Source organism: Salarias fasciatus, chromosome 5 (genome assembly GCF_902148845.1).
Source record: "Salarias fasciatus chromosome 5, fSalaFa1.1, whole genome shotgun sequence".
NCBI classification, from domain to species: domain Eukaryota; kingdom Metazoa; phylum Chordata; class Actinopteri; order Blenniiformes; family Blenniidae; genus Salarias; species Salarias fasciatus.
The window spans coordinates 12,096,189-12,115,337 of NC_043749.1; the positions used below are offsets into that span (position 1 = coordinate 12,096,189).

The following is a 19,149-nucleotide window of genomic DNA, read 5'->3' on the forward strand; positions in this document are numbered from 1 at the left end:
TTCTAATCTGTGAAAACCAAAAGATGTTATCTGGGGTTATCTAGGGGAGAAAAGCAGGATTCATGCAGCATAATCCTGTGAACGTCTGCTCGAATATTCACAGGGAAACATTTACGAGCTGCTCTTGAATTTCCGTCTGGACCAAAAGCACAGACCTTCAGACGGATAGTTGTTTTTTTGCTCGCATGATTAATTCTGTGAAAATTAAAGTAAACTTAATATCTGCTCATCAAATTAAAGTTGTGTTTACAGGAACAGTTCAGGGCTAGTTTAGTGGAATAAAAATACCCAAATCCCAGTGAAAACTGGATCCTAAAAGACGATTTGTCAGGCAAGTGTAGCATGTTTCCAAGAATTTATGCTTTTAATTACGTTTCTCTGCTCTTTCTGTTTTGGTAACATTTTATAATGGAGTCGCTCTTGTCATCCACTGTTTATAATAAATCACTCGGTGGCTACTCGCCACAGAAAACATGATGCACTGAGATCTTTTTTCCTCTTGGAAACCTACAAATGGCAGCGAGTGGAGATTTAACACCGACTGAAAAGTCAGCGCTGATGCTCCTCGCCACGCAGCGGAGCGGTCTGCACCGATCCTGGAGCTGCCGCTAAGCCGGCCTTCTTCTCCTCGTACCGCGAGTAGCCGCCGTACCTGCTTCTCTTGCACAGCCAGCTCCAGTTCGCCGCTTAGGAGAGACACCGGCCTGAAAATCTCCTTAAGAGGTCATGTGCCGTTAAAAGGCAATCCAGTCAGCACATTTTCAAATCTTCTTTCCATTCAACCCTCTGGTCAGCTCTAAGCTTCTCCCTCTCTCGCTCTCCTCTTCCATGCATTTCAGTTTTCAGTCCATGCTTTACTCCCTTAAAGTCCTCAATTTATGTGGCTTTGAAACATGCTAGCGCCTCTCCAGTACTGTGTGTCGCATTTCTTCATTTGGAAAAGTAAAATGCATGTTCTTTGCGGTTCTACGGGGAGCAGACAGGCGAACAAGGAAACGTGTAGAAAATAAGTTGTTTAGGTCGAAGAGGAGTAAATGAATAAGGCAGCTGGTTCTGTTCCTTCAATTATGCTGTGGTGTTTTTTTTTTTTTTTTTTATAGCACAGTTTCAGACAGTCAGAGCTGCAGTTAATGAATCCAGACTGTTTTCCCACCTCTGGGGACCAGACAAAGGGGAGGGTTGAGGGGGGATGATGCATGGAGGAGGAGGAGGAGAGAGAGAGAGGGAGAGAGAGAGAGAGAGAGAGAGAGAGAGAGAGAGAGAGAGAGAGAGAGAGAGAGAGAGGGAGAATGGGAGGAGATAGAGGAGTCTCCGGCTGTGCCGAACCTGTTTCTGTTTCACAGGAAAACGGAGATCATTGCAGTCAGACAACAAGGGACTTTTTTTTTTTGTCCTGCAGGTTTTTTTTTTTTTGCATACTTCTCTAATATTGCACAATTCCTCCCCCCCCCATCCACTCTTTATCCATTGCTTAATCAGGGAATCAGTGCGTTGTGTGGCAGCTGGAAGCATTTAAACAGAGAACGTTGTGTTAAAAATTAAGAGCACCTTTGGGAGTACGGCCCCTGATTCCCATAAACCTCAGAAATGCTGCTGCACAATGGCCAAGTTTCCCTGGTGGAAATCAGATCTCTTCCTTCTCTTCTGTCCTCTTCTGTTTTTTTTTTTCCTCACTTTGTCTTCCTTTCATCTGCGTTCCGATACATTTTTCTTTTGATCTGTTTTCCACTTTTACCTAAATATTTCAAGCCTTTCTTTTTTTTTTTTTTTTTCCTCCCTCCTCCCTTCTTCGCTGCTCAGAAAAAAAAACGTGTCAGTTTTTCTTTATTCATACAGCTCCTCTGGAATCACGGGCAGATTTATTAGTCCCACTTTTATTGTGCTCATACGCCGATGGAATCTGCTTCATCATTTCCCGAAACCAAAGCTTGTCTTCCGCGGTCGGAGAAATCGATACTCTGGTCTCCCCTAAATGAGCGCGGCGGCGTGCTCGCCCTGGTAAACACGCCACCCTCAGCACTGAGCGAGGACCCCGGCAGGACTGCTCCAGCCCAGCATGCAAAGTGTGTGTGTGTGTGTGTGTGTGTGTGTGTGTGTGTGTGTGTGTGTGTGTGTGTGTGTGTGCGAGAGGGCCAGCGTCGAGCTTGTAGCAGCTGTGAAAATACAAGTCTTGTGGCTTGTCGATCCCTCCTCCCCGCTCTCTCTCCAGCTCACGGGCACATGCATAGTTTTTACCCCTCCTGCCAAGATGAATATTTAAAGTTATTACTGCCAAATGCTGGAAGACTCACTTTCAAAATGTTACTTAAATTGGCTCAATTTTTTTTTTTTTTTTCAAATATCATAACTGCATGAATAGCGTTCCTATATTGCAGACATCATGGCTGACCTCTGCCGTTAAGTCTTCTTTGGAACTCTGTGGTCTTTCGGTTCTTTGTTTCGGTTTGAGCCCAGTTCCACTGCTTTTATTTGTGCTCACTCGTTTCATAGCAATGGTGTCAGTTGCTGCAGGCATGCTGTTTTACTTGTTATTTGGCGTGAAACCACATATTAGACAGTGATTTGAGAGAAACGGACAAATTGTCGGCGACAGAGAGAAGGGAGAAACATTAAGCAAGGCGTCCTTATTGAATAAAGGCAGTGTTTATGCTGTAATATTGTCTGTTTCCTAATCAATCTGCCTCCAGCTACATCCAAAGAAAACACTCTAAACACTCCAACGGGAGTTACCCGTTGAGCACTGAACATTAGTTTTTATCTTTAAAAAAGTTTATCTTTGAAGAGCGAAAACCAAAAGTATCTATCGAGTTAAACCCAACTACTGAATAATCATGGATTTTTTTTTTTTTTTTTTGTTCGCTCTCTTCACAGCTTGCTTCTGAACCACGGTGGTGCTAGAAGTAAAAATACCAAATATTAGAAGTTTAGTCATAAAGTGTCACCACTTCCTTCCACTGTCTGTCCAGCAATCAGAATTCAAAATGTGAGCAGAAATACATCCTGGCGATGGTGTTAGAGACTGGAGATTACACAACGCAGATGTGGACATTTAAGACATTTCTTCACTAAAATGGTCATAGTTGAAAGAGCATTTTTTTTTATTGTTTTTTTTTTAATTTAAGGCTTTAGCCATCCTTGTATTATCGTACTTAATTAACTCCCCAAAAATGTCTTCAGTTTGAATTCAAGCCATAAACTGGGAATCATTGCTTTATATGTGACTCAAAAATGAATGCGCAACACAATTAACAAAATTCAAACAAGAAACAAAAGTGCAATTAATCAAGATCGGCTCTCAAAAAGTTTTAGTAATTAACTAATTAAAAATGTAATGAACAGCCTTAATTATTGCTGATGTGTTGTGTCACATAGACTTAATCTCACGAGCAGAGTATTTAACCATAATTATTTTCCCCCTAAAAGTCATAGAATATAAAGACACTATTCATCTCTGTTCACTGGAGGTAAAGTGTAAATCTGCCTAAATTGGAAAGTCAGTTTCTGAAATGTTAGCACTTCATGCATTTAGAGTAGTTAAATAAATACCACTGATTCTTTTTGGACCACTCAATAATCTCCCATCTCCGTTCCTTCAGCTTTAAACAATGGCTTTCTTTCTCCGATCGCTGGCTCAGGCTCGCTGTGGCCGAGCCGCTGTTTTAGGAAAAGAAGAAAGAGGAGGGAGAGAGGGATTCTGGGAGAAGGGCGTATTAACTGAAGAGATGGGTAGAATAATGTTTCATGTTAGATTCTCCCTCGTTTCACCGCATTCCGGTGAAGGTCGACTCATTTCTGATGCAATTTTTATGTCACCGATCCTAAATGTTCCATAATTTTTGTGCGTGTGTGTGTGTGTGTGTGTGTGTCGTCCACTGCACATGTGTAGGTGTTTGATTTTTTTCTGGCGGGTGGGGCGCTGCTCTTTCCCTGCGAGCACAAACTCAGGAAAATAAACCCAGTGGAAACCACACGTCTGTCGCGCCGCTCGGAGCAACACACTCTCATATGCCGTCCGTCAGGGCGACGCTGAGTGACGGGAACATTACTGAGACGCTTGCTAATTGGTGTCGGCCGTCATCCTGTTTTGTCAGTCAATAGAGAGGGCCTTACGTCCAGACCTGGGGATCTGTGCTGCGTGAGTGGAGAAGTGTAGAAGCCGCAGTGCAACGCCGACTAATTTACCTGATCACGCGCCGATGAGTCAAACTGTAACCCATCTGCTACAAGTATGGACGACAACATCACAGGTTTCACGTCTAGCGCCATTCAGAATGAGTCACTCTGGGTGCTTAAAACTGTTTTTTTACTTCACTTTGGCGCTTCATGTGTCCCGTCTCTTACCCCCTCCCCCCCCTCCTCTGGACAGATGTGGAGCAGATGGCCATTGACTGGCTGACCGGAAACTTCTACTTCGTGGATGACGTGGACGATCGGATATTCGTGTGCGACAAAGACGGCCAGACGTGTGTGACGCTGCTGGATCAGGAGCTGTACAACCCGAAAGGAATCGCCCTGGATCCCACCATGGGGTCAGTTTATGCTCCTGTTGCGATGTACAACAACACACACCCATGTTCCCTCCCAGCACGTTGCTCCAAGTTCACTTGTTTTCACTCCACACAGCATCCACGGTGAAAATGTACAGCAGATTCCACTACAGCGTTTTTGTGAGAAGATGGGAATATAATGACAAAACTCATCTGCTGAGGAAATGTTCAATTTGTGACCAAAAAGTTTGGTTCACAGCCAAAAACATTTTAATAATTAAGATCTCCAGCATTTAATCAAAAAATATAACCCCCTCCCTGGAACTTTTTAAGGCCACTTCCCTGATAAAGTATTAAAATACTTAGTTTTTCACTAATTCAAAGTCCCTATTTTATTTATCCGGAGATCCTACGTATGGCAAATGATGGAAATCATACGACTGTTTCAACATTATGAGTGAAAGTCTGGACCGGCTTCGGGTAGAAAGGGACTAGCCAGGCCAACATCGCTCACAGCTGAACCTCTGTGTCTTCTAGGAAAGTCTTCTTCACGGATTACGGTCAGATCCCGAAGGTGGAGCGCTGCGACATGGACGGCCAGAACCGGACCAAACTGGTCGACAGCAAGATCGTGTTCCCCCACGGCATCACGCTGGACCTGGTCAGCAGACTGGTGTACTGGGCCGACGCCTACCTGGACTACATCGAGGTGGTGGACTACGAGGGGAAGAACCGGCACACCATCATCCAGGGCCTGCTGGTGAGGAGAGCTGCGCTGCGTCTCTCTTCATCCCTCCTAAGCAGGGAGATCATCTCCTGTTAATTTACTGCCTTTTCGCATGCCGTTCGCGATGTTTGAAGCGTTTAGCGTTCCCTCTACGTATATCTATGATGCACCTTATGCTCCCTCTGCACACTCCTGTAATGCATTCTTCACCGGTGAGTTATGAGCAGAGAGGGGATGGTTGACATTTGCCTTTTCATTAAATAGGCTGATTAATAGTGTCCAATAGCGAGGCTGTTGATGCTGCAGCGCTGGCCCGGCGCACTGCCTCTTAAACTTGTTACCATGACTTTTAATGTGATCTGCAGGGAAGTAATGGCTTTCATTTACTTACTGAGCCTGAAGGCACCGTCACACACACATACATACAGCTAACAACTAACCGTGTGTGTGTGTGTGTGTGTGTGTGTGTGAGAGACTGTGTCCCGTCGACAGGCCATTATTAGACGCACATCTCTCACTGTAGACGTTAAAAACAAGTCTGGGTTTTTGAGAGGGTGTTTCATCAAGCGTATGCATATTTTCTAAGGCTCAGCAGCCCGTTGTGTGAAAACATTTAAGTTCACATCAGTATGATGCACATTTTTCTCTGGGCGCCGCTCGTCTGGGAGTAAAACCGACCTGGTGAACGATGGTGCTTCAATGAGCCCGACGCTAGTTGGTTTCTATCCTCATCTTTCTCATCGCCTCAGCGGTGCACAGGAGCTCAGACTGCGTTTCTTGATGGTTTCCTGTGTTTCTTTGTTTTGCCGAGCTTCACACAGACTCCGGCCGTAGAGCACAGCACAGATTACAGCACGCCGCGGGCTTCAGGATGTGCACATGTCAGAGATTTCTTTTTTATTTCTTCCTGATTTTGACAGACGGAAACTAGTTTGCCCACAAGTTTTCTCCTTTGAAACTTGCCGGATCTCAGTTCTGTCCCTGCTGGTAGACACTCACAATCTGAAACACACATACACAAAAATAAAATAAAACAAGTGGAAACAGCATGGGAAATCATAAATATCTTAGCTTGCTTTTGCCTGGTACATACACACGCTAAACACCACATAACACTGAAGTGTGTGATTGTTTGGATTCCTTTTGTTCCCAGTTCTTCATGCATCGGACTTATTAGTTTAAATGATTGTGTATGTGCATTTTTACTCGATAAAAACCAAACCGCTGCATGATTGTGATGCAAAGCAGTGCAGAGCTCTAAAAAACTGTTTACTGAACCACAGAGTCACTCACAAGCAACGCTGTCCGCCAAAACAGCTTTCCACAGTTTATGGCAATAATGCACTCTTATTTATGGTTTTTTAAAAGCACTGATCTCCCTCAGGGTCAGATGTGAGACTGCAATCATTGAGTTGTTTGGAGTGGATTAGTTTATTGAATGCTCTCCGAAACAAACAAAAAAAAATGGATATGTTAAAAGCTCCCATCGAGATGCAAGAAGAGACTCTCTCAGTCCACAATTGTGACTCTTCTCTCTTTTCTTTTGTGTGTTTTGTTTTTCTCTTTTCATCAGATCGAGCATCTCTACGGGTTGACTGTGTTTGAAAACTATTTGTATGCGACCAATTCAGACAACGCCAACATGCAGCCAAAGACCAGCGTGATCAGAGTCAACCGCTTCAACAGCACCGACTACCAGGTGGTGGCCCGGGTGGACAAAGGAGGAGCGCTGCACGTGTACCACCAGAGACGTCAGCCTCCAGGTACACACACACATACACACACACACGAGCAGTCAGATTTCAAGTAGGGGTGCAGGATTTGAGGCTTTACCGTCGTGGTTTTCCAGTGCGGAGCCACGCATGTGAGGTGGACCAGTTTGGGAAAGCCGGAGGCTGCTCCGACATCTGCCTGCTGGGGAACGGACACAAGACCCGCACCTGCCGCTGCCGCTCCGGATTCAGCCTGGGCAGCGACGGCAAGTCCTGCAAAAGTGAGTAGGACTGCGGGTGAAACGAAGAGGGACTGACTTTCAGGCTCCCCATGTGATAACACCTCCGCTGGAAAGTCATCAAAGGAAACTAAAAGAAGCAGCAAAGCGTGGGTCAACAAATATTTCAATTTTAAATCAGTAAATGGTCCAACTTTTCTAACTTTGGGTCTCACAGACATGTGAGTTTCTAAGACTGAATGTACTGTTTTTGGTATTTTTAGATCTGGATCATATTTAAAGTCGTCCAGAGTTGATGTGTACGTCCTCCCAAAATAACCGAGCATAAACTGGGGAGTCACAGTGAATCAGCTCCACTGACCTCCAGCTGATGGTTGGAGCAGGACGCAGCTCTCCCCTGGGCGCCGCACCGAGGAAGAGATGTGAACAAAGTAGCTGAACAGCAGCAGCAGCAGCAGCATAACTTCTGGCTCTCTTGACTCTGCTGACCCTCTCATAAAGCCATCAGCCTGATTCAGCTCATTCAGAAAACTGTTTAACTCTTCCACTCACCAATAATAGCGTCCCATCGATCTGCTTACAAAGAGTGGAGTGTCCTTGAAAATGACGCGGTTGATTTAAGTAAAGTCAACCCTTCCTCCGCCGTCTTTGTCTCTCAATTATATATCATTTATTTCAAGTTGAGGCTTTTGGTGATGTTGCATTTCTTGTTTAATCAATACACCTAATTTACAGAAAATAGGCATCAGCATTATGAGGCGGCAAGTGATTTTTCACCCGAGAAAAACGGCACATGGGCGGCTGTGACATGAATGCAGATCCCAGATTTTTCATTAGTTTTCATGTTTTGCTGCAGAACCCGAGCACGAGCTCTTCCTGGTGTACGGCAAAGGTCGTCCAGGGGTCATCAGGGGCATGGATATGAACGCGAAAGTGCCAGATGAATACATGATCCCGATCGAGAACCTGATGAACCCCCGCGCTCTGGACTTCCACGCTGAGAGCGAGTTTATTTACTTCGCTGATGCCACCAGCTATATCATCGGACGTCAGAAGATCGACGGGACGGAGCGGGACACCATCCTGAAGGAAGGTAGGGCCTCCAGCACTGCTTCTAATGAAAGGTTTGGAGGCTGATATTTTTATTTTTGGCACCAAACCTGTGTGATTACCATGAAAAACATGACTGCCAAAACCAAAATAAATCAAGATAACATATCAAGTTAATGAATGATTTGTGATGAAACAGTAATGTGTTCATATTTTCACTTTATAAATGCTTTGAGTTTCAAGGATTCCCCAAAGCTTCATGATTAGAGCGTGTGAAAAGATTTAAATCCCCTTGAGATTAAATGTTTTTGCACAGACAGACACACACACAAACACACATTTTGCAGCGAATTGAAAAGCGTTTGTGCGCTCGTCCATGAATCTGGTGTAATCTGAGAAAACACCAGCGCAGGCTTAACATACAAACTCCAGGAAGTCTGAAACCTGGTGCACATTATCTGCCGTAACACGGTGCCATCTGCTTCAAAGCAAGGTAAATAAGAAGTTCAAATCATCACAGAAGCTCCCTTTGTTTCCACGCTTCTCATCCTTTCTGTGTTTCTTTATATTCGCTCGTTCTTCTCAACAACGGTGTGTGTGTGTCTTCCAGGAATCCACACCGTGGAGGGAATAGCTGTGGACTGGATGGCGGACAACTTGTACTGGACAGACGACGGGCCCAAGAAAACCATCAGCGTGGCTCGGCTTGAAAAGGCTTCGCAGACGCGCAAAACCCTGATCGAGGGGAAAATGACTCACCCCCGCGCCATCGTGGTGGATCCTCTTCACGGGTAATGCGGACGCGGAGTTAGACTGAGGCGGGAGGAGGTTTGGTATTTTTGTGTCAGTGAATTATTAGAGACCGCTTGAGAACGGTGGAAAGGTGCAAGTGGAAGGCAGCGGACGATATAATGCTGACGACCGGTTGGCTGGTTAATGAAGCGTGGCATTTGTGTGCATGTGTTCATACGTGCACGTAGTTTGAGGGAATGCAAGGATGCAGGTACAAGAGGTAATGATGGGTGGTGATTCCTGAGATGCGGGCGATGAGTCAGGTGAAACGGTTCATTCTTTATCAGGAAAAATCACGTCGCTGTTCACTTTTTTTTCCCTCCTTTTGTAATAATTCTGTCAATTTCTTTCTAAGATATCGAACAAAGTCTTTCATCCTTCTGTCTGGTCTGGTCGATCATTGTGATACGCCTTTTGATGGCTCTATTTATTGTTTGCACTAGCAGGGATGTGTCCTACTGCTTCAAATAGCCCCTAATCTCCCGCCGTGCATAGACGGTTCTTATTGACGAGACCTCCCCGGGCCCTTTACCGAGAGAACAGATCGTCATAAATACACACATACACAATCTTTGGATTGCCGTTGGCGGGGGTGACGTGCGTCCACACGCTCCCCAGGGGAAAGGCACTCACTTTCACTAATGCCTGCAATCAATCAGGCTCAGAGGAGAGAGCAAAGACGGGAAGAAAAGACAGATGGAGAAAGAAAAAATCAAATGTTAATACTTGTGTCAATCATAATCCAGTGAGGGGTGAAGACTCCAGTTTTTTTGCACAGTGCTGGAGACAGCCGGCGCTCGCAGGCTCTGCATAGATCAGTGCTTCAGACTGACAAGTCCTCAAGAGTCCTGCGACAAACATTAGTGTGCCTGTGGGCAGAATGAACGGAGAAACGCCGCAGAGCCGTCTCACCTCGTACTCAGAAAACTGCGGCTGCTTCAAGTGCAGCAGTCACAGCGTCTCAAGACGTCCAAATCAACGTTGAGTTTCCCTGTTGCTTCCTCAGCTGGATGTACTGGACGGACTGGGAGGAGGACCCCAAGGAGAGCAAGCGCGGCAAAATCGAGCGGGCCTGGATGGACGGCTCCCACAGAGACGTGTTCCTGACCAGCAAGACAGTGCTGTGGCCCAACGGCCTGAGTCTGGACATCCCGCAGGGCATCCTCTACTGGGTGGACGCCTACTACGACCGCATCGAGATGGTCTACCTCAACAGCTCCGGACGCAAGGTCAGGACGACGGGCTGGAGGACCTGATGCAGAGCGGCTCAGCTGGGTCACGGCGGGGGCGGGGGGGGCGGTTGGGTTGAAAAGCTGTGAGCGCTCTTAAGGAATGTGTGGGTGGTCCATCAGAGTGCAGCAATAAACTCTGAGGCCTTGAGTTTTATTATGTCACGGTTTTAGTACATTTTTGTGTGTTCCCTTAAAGTTTCGTTCATTTTTTTAATTTGTGATTTTTGTATTTCCGTAATCAGGATAAATTATTGTTTGTGTTTTTTTTATATTAGATTAAAGTCTGTTTAGATATTATTGACACACTTCCTCTACAAACAAAAAACTGAAAAGGGACATTTTAATCCCCGTCAATTTATGACCTGCACTTGGTAGGGTTATTGCTTCAGCATTCAGTGAGTTCAAATGGCTGTGACTAACTGGGCCTCGCAGCAAAAACCTCATTTAAATGCTAACTGATAGAAAACAAATGAGGTCATCCCGTCGCACCGTCTCCAAATGAATGAGTGCAAGCTCACTTTGCTCGCTCGTTCTGGGAGAGGACGACAATAGAGAGTAAAAACGCTCTTCTCGTTCAGACGGTGTACGAAGGTCAGGAGCTGAACCACGCCTTTGGTCTGTGCCACTACAAACACTTCCTGTTCTGGAACGAGTACCGGAGCGGCAGCATCTTCAAGCTGGACACCACCACGGGCACGGCCACCCTGCTGCGCAACGAGCGGCCGCCCATCTTCGAAATCCGAATGTACGACGCTCAGCAGCAGCAAGGTGCGGACGCCGGACGTTACGCTTCACACCCATCCGTGCACGTTGCACCCTGAAACAGCCGTGCCCGTGAAGCGGAACCCATATCTTTGTTTTGGATTTCGTTCCACAGGCTCAAACGCGTGTCGCGTGTTCAACGGAGGCTGCAGCAGCCTGTGTCTGTCCGTACCAGGAGGCCGGCAGTGTGCCTGCGCAGAAGACCAGATCCTGGACCCGGCTGACAACGCCAGCTGCAAAGGTGGGCGCAAACACTTTGGATGTGTCGGTGTTGAGTGGCCGACGGGAATTTCTCACGGCACTGATTTTGCTCCATTACACATAGAAGGTCTTGCTTCCTGTATGTCTGGGAGGATGAGTCAGAGTGACTGTGTCTGTGTGTTCTTCAAAGTGTTTCCATAAATTCATGCTCACAAGAGGCGGATCCAGTGGCGTATTACAATTTAGTGACAACAGTGAGATATTACAAACTGACTCTGTTCCCCGTCTCTCCCTGGCAGCCAACCCGTCCTATGTGCCCCCGCCTCAGTGCCAGCCGGGGGAGTTCGCCTGTAAGAACAACCGCTGCATCCAGGAGCGCTGGAAGTGCGACGGAGACAACGACTGCCTGGACAACAGCGACGAGGCCCCCGAGCTGTGCTGTGGGTCACTGCACACACTCTGCATCGCGCTCTCACACTCATATTGGGTCCTCACTCGTTTTGAGGATGTTAGAAATTTTCCTGCGGACTTGAAATTCAGCCCAAACTCTCACCGTAACAGTAACCTCACCTTTAATGGTGCCGATCTGGAATCTAATGAGTGTATATTTGTGTGTGTGTATGTGTGGGTGCACAGTGTACGAGTGCCAGTGTGTGTGTATGTGTGTGTGTGTGTGCAAGCAGGAATGTAGCAATTTCAGTGGATCTGGAAAAGCTCTCTCTCTCTGTCTGTCTGTCTTTTTGTGGTCAGACTGCAGACATATTTCTGTTCCAGACAAAACAAACCCCGGTCCAGGGCGGCTAGAATATCTGCCCTCTCTTTTATTCATTTGCACCTCACATGTCTCTTCTCTTTCACCTTTCCATTCCCCCATCCACACACACACACACACACACACACACACACACACGGCTTCTCACTTTCCTCCCCGTTTCCTCCTCGCCGTTCAATGCGCCCTTTCTTCTCCCCTCCAGACCAGCACACTTGTCCCGCCGACAGATTTAAGTGCAAGAACAACCGCTGCATTCCCCTGCGCTGGCTGTGCGACGGGGACAACGACTGCGGGAACGACGAGGACGAGTCCAACACCACCTGCTCCGGTAGGTAAACACACTCCCCACGCAGACGTCTGACAGGCGTGTTTTTGTCGTTTCCACAAAAAAACGTGAGCTTCCCCCCCGTGTTCCCTCTCAGCCCGGACCTGCCCGCCCAATCAGTACTCGTGCGCCAGCGGGCGCTGCATTCCTATTTCCTGGACGTGTGACCTGGATGATGACTGCGGCGATCGCTCGGATGAACCTGCGTCCTGCGGTTGGTCCAAATTCGCATTTTCACTCACATTTGTTGTATAATACAACTTATAATAGAATAGACGCATAATGGAACTTGTCTGTACTGCTCCGTCCACAGCTTACCCCACCTGTTTCCCGCTCACTCAGTTTACCTGCAACAACGGGCGCTGCATCAACATCAACTGGCGCTGTGATAATGGTCAGTGTCCAGCGTTTCTCTTCCTGTTCTCCGCTGTGTTGTTGTGCATTGGCTACTCCTCTTTCTCATTTGTCACCATGTTGCTGTGCATGTTTGGGCACCAGCCTCACATTGGCATATGCTCTTCTTTATTTGTCTTTTTGTGCATTGATGTGTTTGTGTATTGTTTTGTGTGTGTGTGTGTGTGTGGGTGGGTGTGAGTGCATTTTTGGTTTTGTTGTCCCGTGTTGTGCCGTTCGCCCACTCTGCTGTCTTCCGTTGGTTCTGTCTTTCAGAAAAGGATTGTGGGGACGGCTCTGATGAGTTGAATTGTCCAAACCTGACCGGTTAGTGCATAGATCAACATGCACCGCAGCAGCAGCCGCGTTGCCAGAGTAGCAGTAGGGCCGGACTGGGCGGGCTGAGAGTCAGGGCTGCTTCTCCTGCTGATTGAACACGGTCGCAAGCTGAGGCCGAAAACTGCTGCCATTCATCCAGGGCGCTGCGCGCAAATTCAGAGCTAAATGTGCTTTAATCATATATTATTCAGTGAACTAAACACATTGAAATCCCAAAGTGCTGGTTTTGTATTTGTGAATTAATAAAAGCTTAATTTAATTTTATGCAGATTTAGCGCCGTGCCAGGTTAAATTAAAAAAAGAATATCTTAACTGCCGAGTCAGTAGTCTCCCCGGACCAGCGTGCGGTCTGGAGCGTTACTTAAAGATCTACATCAGGTTGCATTTAGCTCCTCAGAACTCTGCTGCCAAGCTTAATGTATCAGCGCTGGGTACATTCCCTCATGGTGCATGGTCTGATCTATGCAGTTTCTGTCATTACTTCTCATCTCTCACACTCTCTTTCTTTTGCATTGATTGTTTTCACCGTCACTGTGTTAATTGTAGTAAAACGAAAGCACACACACACAGTTTTACACATAGTTTTCTTTATTCCCCGGGCGCCTCATGATGTGAAGGTGAGTGTTGGTTGACTGCGTTTATCTTTCAGATAACGACTGCGGGGACAACAGCGATGAGGCAGGCTGTAGTCACTCCTGCTCCAGCGCTCAGTTCAAGTGTAACAGCGGCCGCTGCATCCCGGATTACTGGACCTGCGATGGAGATAATGACTGTGGCGACTACAGTGACGAGACCCATGCAAACTGCACCAATCAGGGTCAGTGTCTTAACCTGTTCGTCTGTAGGAGCTTCTTATATTTAACAACAGATTGCAAACTTTTTGGTACAACAGACAGAAATAAGGAGAAATTTGGGGTTTTTAATATAATTTAATATCATGAATGGTCAAGGAAGGGTTAACCCTAACTCTGGAATAAATCCTGTCAGCAGAGATGTGATAGAATCATAAAGGTTAATAAGCTAACACACTGTCTCGTGCATCGTTATGTTGCTTTCAAACAAGGATGTACCGTATTTTGACTGTCGTCTTTAATGGCATCACTTTTAAAACAAAGTCTAACCTGGCATCAAATCAAACGAAAGCAACACTCTGAATATCAACGCTGTGCAAAAGTATGAGTTGTTGCATTTGATGGAACGGTTTGTTACCAACCTCTAACACAGCCTCTAATTATGTGCAGTTATGGATTTCGTCTGATTGTAGCCTGTTTTCAGACGAGTCATCGATGGAGATGGAAATGCCAAATTAAGCTTCACAGGAGAGGAGAAACACTTTGGTTTTGATGTAGAGAAGTAAAGTACGTCACTAAGAAGAACCTTTGTTTTGCGCTATTCACCGCTCAAGGGTGAAGTCTAAACATTAAAGATCAATATTCTCAAACAAATTGGCATCGCATTGTTTTTTTTTTTTTTTAGAGCATTTATGGAAAACAGCAGTGATGGTTTGTGGTTATCATTATGTTTGGATGGTGCGTCTCTGCGCTGCCCTGTCATTTATTCACTCCGCTCCACTCTCAACTCATAGCAAATATTTACATTTTATCCAGATCGTTTGTTTTATAAGTCGCACTGGGATCAGTGGGATTGGTTCAACCGCCGACGAGACGTAACTCTCAGTCTTGGTTAAAAGTAACGTGACGTGAAACCATGAAGCAGATTAAGTCAGTTAAAATGACAACAACAAAACAAAATGAATGAATGGCTACCATTTTAAGGCACATACCTTCATACTTAAACTGCGATCTTCAGTCCTTCTGGCCTTGTTTTCGGTCACTTCAGTCTCATGAAGCCTTTGTTTGTCCCACAGCCACTCGTCCACCGGGAGGTTGTCACACAGATGAGTTTCAGTGTCGTATGGACGGCCTGTGCATCCCCCTGCGCTGGCGCTGCGACGGCGACACCGACTGCATGGACATGAGCGACGAGAAGAACTGCGAGGGCGTCACGCACATGTGTGATCCGGCCGTCAAGTTCGGCTGCAGGGACTCCGGTGAGGCGGCTCGCCCTCAAATCAAGAAGGGCTCGACTCGTACGCAGTGAGCGTCACCTGCCTTTTGTTCGTAGCGCGCTGCATCAGCAAAGCCTGGGTCTGCGACGGCGACAGCGACTGCGAGGACAACTCCGACGAGGACAACTGCGAGGCGCTGGTGTGCAAGCTCTCTCACCACGTGTGTGCCAACGACTCCACCATCTGCCTGCCTGCAGAGAAACTTTGCGATGGCACTGATGACTGTCCAGATGGCTCTGATGAGAAACTCTGCGGTAAGAAACCTCCGTGGCCCAGCTCCGCTTCGGTACGGGGAACTCAGAACAGCAAGAGAAACACTGCGTCGTCAATCATAAAAGCATTGCTCATGCGTAGATCTGTTGATATTCTGCTCTGCAGACCTGTGCTCACTGGACAATGGCGACTGCAGCCACAACTGCACGGTGGCCCCCGGCGAGGGCGTGATCTGTTCCTGTCCGCTGGGCATGGAGCTGGGACCCGACAACAAGACGTGTCAGATTCAGAGCTTCTGCGCCAAACACCTCAAGTGCAGTCAGCGCTGCGAACAACACAAATTCAGTGTGAAATGTTCGTGTTACGAGGGCTGGGAACTGGAGCCCGACATGGAAAACTGCAAGAGCACAGGTGAGCCGCCGAAGAAAAAGGTGTGAGAGAGAAAGGAACTGAAACTGCACAGCTGAAGAAATTAGCAGAGTTTGCTTCAAGACGTAGAGTGAGGAAGGGTGTGCAGATCTGGGATGAACTGAGGTGAACTTGTCCAAGCAGGAAACTGTGGTTGGACAACAGGCATTATATCAAAATGTGATCCTCTTTTGGACAACAAACTGAACACTGGAAACAGGAAAAGAAGAAAGAGTTTTTGTGCTGGACAGTGAAGTACATGGCTGGGAAAAGGCTCAGTAAGAAAACCCAGGAAGACTGAGGTTGTGGTTTTAAACGGTCATTTTTTTTTTTTTTTTTTTTTGTAATGTGAAGGATGAATCTAAAATATCAAACAATGCATCAAGAAGCTTTCCATTAACGCCACTGAAAGGGCTCGTTGTGAAAAGCAGAAAACACTCTTTTTAATCAGCTTTGAAATTTACCAACCATATAAAAACTACAGCGATCCCCTGCAGCAGCTCGCCGACCACGAAGCAGAAATTTATGACGCTTTTTTTAACACGAGCAGTCCTCACAAACTGGCCACTGGCACCCTGTCATTCACGCCGCTGCTGCTGCTGCTGCTGCTGCTGCAGCTGCATGTCTGGCTGCCTGTGAGCTGCAGATAAGTGCTGTCTTATTTACACTACGTTTTAATTACTCAGGATTAGAGCCACTTTAAGCGTAGCCCCTCTTTTATTGGACAAGTCACAGTCTGCAGTGTGAAACACGGCTGCGATGTTTCTATGCCGAGCTGTAGAGGCATTCAGCATAATCTGCAGTCTGCAGCCAAGTGAAACTATTAACCCCTCACTGTCCGGTTGCTCATGATTTTGTGTTTTTTTATTTATTTTTTTATTGTTTGTTTTCCACAGATCCTTTCAAACCCTTCATTATTTTCTCAAACCGCCATGAGATTCGCCGCATTGATCTGAATAAAGGCGAGTTCAGCGTCTTGGTCCCGGGCCTGAGAAACACCATCGCCCTCGACTTCCACCTCAACCAGAGTGCGCTGTACTGGACCGACGTGGTGGAGGACAAGATCTATCGTGGGAAGCTTTCTGAGAATGGAGGTGAGCAAAGTTGATTGTTGATTAATATTTGATTATTTGATTATCCCATCAGCCCCATTTCTTTAAGAAACGGGTTAATCTGTGAATGGCATTTCAGGTTCTATCAGCAAACATCAGAAGTGGCATTGGAAAACACAACCTAATTATGACTGCAGTAGCAAGAATATTTCTATATGTGTTGCATTTATATGCATTAAATAGCAGTGCGCCATGTTTAAAAAGCGCAGCCCTCAGGCGACATACAGTAAGTGTGTGTTTCCATTGTTGCAGACGGGGTAATGACTCATCTCAAATAATGAGGCTCGTCCCTCTGATTAAGGACCAAGTGGAAAATTAAAGGGTTAGAATGGAGTGGAAAATGCATCTGTTTAACTTTTGAGGATTCCGCATAGTTTGTTTTTAAGACCTGTTCTGTAATTGTAGTGTAACCCCCCCCCCCACCCCCCCTCGCTGATCCACTTTTATATTTATGCTTTAATCTGCTGCTCTGACCTGTGTTTTGTTTTCGACATAACATCAAACCAGTTGATTAAAGAGTGTTACAGTCTGTGACACAACGTTGCCTCAGAATCCTGATTAAATTTACGTAATCAGAAAATATGAAAGCCGAGCGGATCGTTGCTTTGGGTTAAAGTACAGTCTGAAAGGTTGTCTTCAGCAAATCCCTGCCTCCAAAAAAACTTAACCATACACACTGATTGCGAACATACGAGGAAACTGAAATGCCTTTAAAGAAATTATTCATTTAATGAGCAGTAAGAGATGATGTCTGATTAAACTGGTTGTTACTGTTTGTCATTTCTACTATATGGGTTAAGTAGATAGTAAAACAGACACGTTTCATCGCCCCTGGTTTGTTTGTTCCTGTAGCTTTAACCAGCTTCGACGTGGTGATCCAGTACGGGCTGGCGACGCCGGAGGGCCTGGCTGTGGACTGGATAGCAGGAAACATTTACTGGGTGGAAAGCAACCTGGATCAGATTGAAGTTGCCAGATTGGACGGCACCATGAGGACCACTCTCCTGGCGGGAGAGGTGGAGCACCCTCGAGCCATCGCTCTGGACCCACGGGACGGGTAATCACTGCCGCGCCCATCAAACCAAACACTTACTTTTTTTTTTTTTTTTTTAAAGCTAAAGGTTTTGACAGTCCGGCTGCATTGCTGTTGTGACGTGATTCTGCAGGATCCTCTTCTGGACGGACTGGGACGCCAGTTTGCCTCGGATTGAAGCCGCTTCCATGAGCGGACAAGGCAGGAAGACCATCCATAAAGAAACTGGAAATGGAGGCTGGCCAAACGGACTCACAGTGGATTATCTAGAGCGCCGCATCCTCTGGATTGATGCCAGGTCAGACGGAGTTCACAGACATAAACAACCAAGCATAATCATACAGGAACTACACTCCTATCCAGACCTGTAACAAAAAAAATGTTCCCGCCCACAGGTCTGACGCCATTTACTCGGCCATGTACGATGGCTCTGGACTGATAGAGGTTCTGAGGGGGCACGAGTATCTGTCACATCCGTTTGCTGTCACCATGTATGGTGGAGAAGTGTACTGGACAGACTGGAGGACCAACACACTGGCAAAGGCCAACAAGTGGACTGGCAGCAACGTCACCGTGGTCCAGAGAACCAATACTCAACCTTTCGACCTCCAAGTCTACCATCCGTCCAGACAGCCTCAGGGTAAGAAAATACTTACATTTTATACCCCTTTTACCATTTTATATAATGAAGTTATACAGAAATATACAGAAGTGTGCAGTATTATGCAGTTCCATAAAGAATATATGGCAATATGCTGCAGTATTTCATGGTGATCCTCACAAATCTGTTCCTTAGCTCCAAACCCATGTGCAGCTAAGGATGGAAAGGACCCCTGCTCACACCTCTGCCTGATCAACTACAATCAGACGTTCTCCTGCGCCTGTCCTCACCTCATGAAGCTGGGCCCTGACAGGCGCACTTGCTACGGTACGCTGCGATACGCGAGAGCGATCCCTGTGCAAAATTATTTATTTACACTTTTTCCTTGTGCATGAGTGTGAGAAGTAGGAAGTGGAATCGAGTTGATTAAAAAAAACAAACTTTTTTTTTTTCTTTTTTTTTTTGCCCTGAGGGGCTTTTTGCTGTGACAGCTCTGGAGAGCATTGAAGTGTCTGTCTGCCAGTTGTGAGCGCCGGCTTGTTTATTCAGTCTGTGGTTTTAGTATTCAGGACGGCGCTCTCTATTATCTACAGGGGTAATGGGATGGAGAGCCCCATTCTGTCTCCTGCAGGCGTCGGCCCACAAGCCTCCGCACCCACCACCTAGTCTGGCCTGGCTGATAC

At 46.5% G+C, this 19,149-nt stretch overlaps 1 pseudogene; it reads left to right on the plus strand.

Moving 5' to 3' along the window:
• The window catches only part of LOC115387907 (low-density lipoprotein receptor-related protein 1-like), an 80,348-nt pseudogene that overhangs the window by 33,146 nt on the left and 28,053 nt on the right, over positions 1-19,149 (plus strand).